The 2,510-nt window shown below is 44.1% G+C and overlaps 1 long non-coding RNA gene and 1 pseudogene across 6 annotated transcripts; both read left to right on the forward strand.

The window, feature by feature from the left end:
- LOC111973555 (guanine nucleotide exchange factor VAV3-like) overlaps positions 1-2,510 on the forward strand; it is a 138,901-nt pseudogene that overhangs the window by 103,760 nt on the left and 32,631 nt on the right.
- On the forward strand, positions 1,847-2,506 carry LOC139028693 (uncharacterized). 6 transcript variants are annotated; one of them, XR_011480930.1, is made up of 3 exons: positions 1,847-1,888; positions 2,190-2,227; positions 2,439-2,506. It is a non-coding gene; the product is annotated as an uncharacterized lncRNA (long non-coding RNA). The 6 variants fall into 6 exon arrangements; XR_011480928.1 differs by having other exon boundaries at positions 2,414-2,479; XR_011480925.1 differs by having other exon boundaries at positions 2,190-2,237; positions 2,420-2,478.

Below are 2,510 nucleotides of genomic sequence, written 5' to 3' on the forward strand. Positions count from 1 at the left end.
ATTATGATGGAGGTTATAACTAATGGTGGAAGTTATAACTAATGTTGGAGGTTATAACTGGTGAAGGAGTTTATAACTGGTGATGGAGGTTATAACTGGTGATGGAGGTTATAAATTAGGATGGAGGTTATAACTTGTGATAGAGGTTATAAATTATGATGGAGGTTATAATGCATTATGTGTAAAAATGCATATTGGCTCAATGCATGCTATGTCTGTTTGCAGAGATAGCATTGGATGAAATATTCATTGTGTGTTTGCAGAGCAGAGCAGGCATATTCATAGCATTACCCAACCAGTCCCTCTATATTCATCTCACTGCAACAAGATAAATCAGTTATTTAGCATGCAACGCTGGATAGAAATGCATTTACTGGTGATGCAATGCAACCCTACAGAGTAAGACTTCTTTAACCTGTTTACCCTACAGCAGTGGGGGAGGTTTGTGTGGGCCTGGAAAATTACCGTATATGAATTGAAGTTATCACATAATATATGTATATATGAGTTCCAACTGGAGGCAGGCCCCATTTTCTCATCATGGCAGGTTTGCTTGCTACAGTATCTGGTCAGCTTTATTACATTGGAATACATGTCACTGTGTGCGTGTCACAATGAACATATACAATTGATGTATGTATGTATGTTAGGGATGTACAGTATGCAGGTAGTAGGTTAGAGAGAGGAAACATTAGGTTTACATCTCAACCTCTTTCTGAGCAAACCTGTGTTTCATAGTGCAGTGAGAGTGAACTTTCAGTGTGTGTGTGTGTGTGTATATGTGTGTGTGTATATGTGTGTGTGTGTGTGTGTGTGTGTGTGTGTGTGTGTGTGTGTGTGTGTGTGTGTGTTGTGTGTCCTTATATTCCTCAGTGAGGAAGAGCAGGAAATAAGAAGTCCATTTGAAGACGACGTCGTCCTGAATATCTGCTGACTAATCTCCCCTCTCTCTCCTCCCTCCCTCTCTCTCCTCCCCTTCTCTCTCTCCCTCCTCTCTCTCTCTCTCGACCAGAGCTCTATGTGGGTTCCTAGTTGAAAGATGTTCCACTCTAAAGGGCACTACCTTTAAGACAGAGCTTGGGTCCTAGTTTGAAGATGTTCCTATAAAAGGACACTACTTTTAGACCCGAGCTCTGGGTCCTAGTTGAAAGATGTCACTATACAAGGGCAGTCCCTCTGGTCTTTGAGAGATTCACTCTGTTGCTATAGTGACCCTGCATTAACAACCTCTGTTTGCTAAGTAAACCCTGCATACGAACACTCTGGTTGCTATAAGTGACCCCGCATCACACTCTATTGTACAAATTGGTAGAATTTTGTTTAATTTCATCACATTTTAATTGTTTTGTATTGTCATTTCATATTTGGTTTCATGTTTCAAACCAGTCGCTAGTTTAACGGTCAACCTGAACGAGAAACGTAACATCATAACCAAACTGTTTTCCCCAATTAACATGCTTTTCTTGTTTCAAGTATGTTTTATTATGAAAAGTAACAATATATCCTTGTATACTTGTAAACTATGGAGCGTATGTCCATCATATACATTATACATTTGTTATTCAACATTAAAAGACAACAAATGAATCGACATTGGTATTTTAACCGGTGTTCATTGTCACAATTAAGAAGACACGCTTGTGTGGTGTGTGTGTGTCCCGTGTGTCACCTGTGTGTGTGTGGTGGGTGGTCCAGTGAGTGTTGTGTCAGTGTGCGTGTGTGTGTGTGTCACATGTGAGTGTGTGTCAGTGTGTGTGTGTGTGTGTGTCCAGTGTTGGAGTGTGTGTGGTGTGTTCCAAGTGGTGTGTGTGTGTCCAGTGTGCTGTGGTGTGTGTCCAGTGGCTGTTGTGTGTGTGTCCAGTGTGTGTGTGTGTCAGTGTGTTGTGTGGTGGTGTGTGTCAGTGTGTGTGGTGTGGTGTGTGTGGTGTCGCAATGTGTGTGTGTGTGTCCAGTGTGTGGTGTGTGTGTTTCCAGTGGTGTGTGTGTGTGTGTCAGTGTGTGGGTGTATTGTCCATGTGTGTGTGTGTGTGTGTGTCCAGTGTGGCTGTGTGTTGTCCAGTTGTGAGTGGTGTGTGATGGTCCAGTGTGAGTGTGGTGTGTGTGTATCTGTCAGTGTGTCTGGTTGGTGTGTCAGTGTGAGTGGGTGTGGTGTCCCAGTGTGGAGTGTGTGTGGTGTGTCCCCGCGTGAGTGTGTGTGTGTGTCCAGTGTGAGTGTGTGTGTGTGTGTGTCCAGTGTGGTGTGTGCCAGTTGTGGTGTCAGTGTAATGTTGTGTGTGTGTGTCCAGTGTGTGTGTTGTCCAGTGTGTGGGTGTGTTTTCCAGTGTGGTGTGTGTGTGTCCCAGTGTGGTGTGTATCTGGTCCAGTGTGTGGTGTGGTGTGTGTGTCCAGTGGGTGTCTGCGTTGTTGTGTCCAGTGTGAGTGTGTGTGTTGTGTTCCAGTGTGAGTGTGTGTGTGTGTCCAGCGTGAGTGTGTGTGTGTGGTCCAGCATGAGTGTGTGTGGGTGTGTCAGT

This window comes from Salvelinus sp. IW2-2015, linkage group LG14, assembly GCF_002910315.2.
Source record: "Salvelinus sp. IW2-2015 linkage group LG14, ASM291031v2, whole genome shotgun sequence".
In the NCBI taxonomy this organism is placed as follows: Eukaryota; Metazoa; Chordata; class Actinopteri; order Salmoniformes; family Salmonidae; genus Salvelinus; species Salvelinus sp. IW2-2015.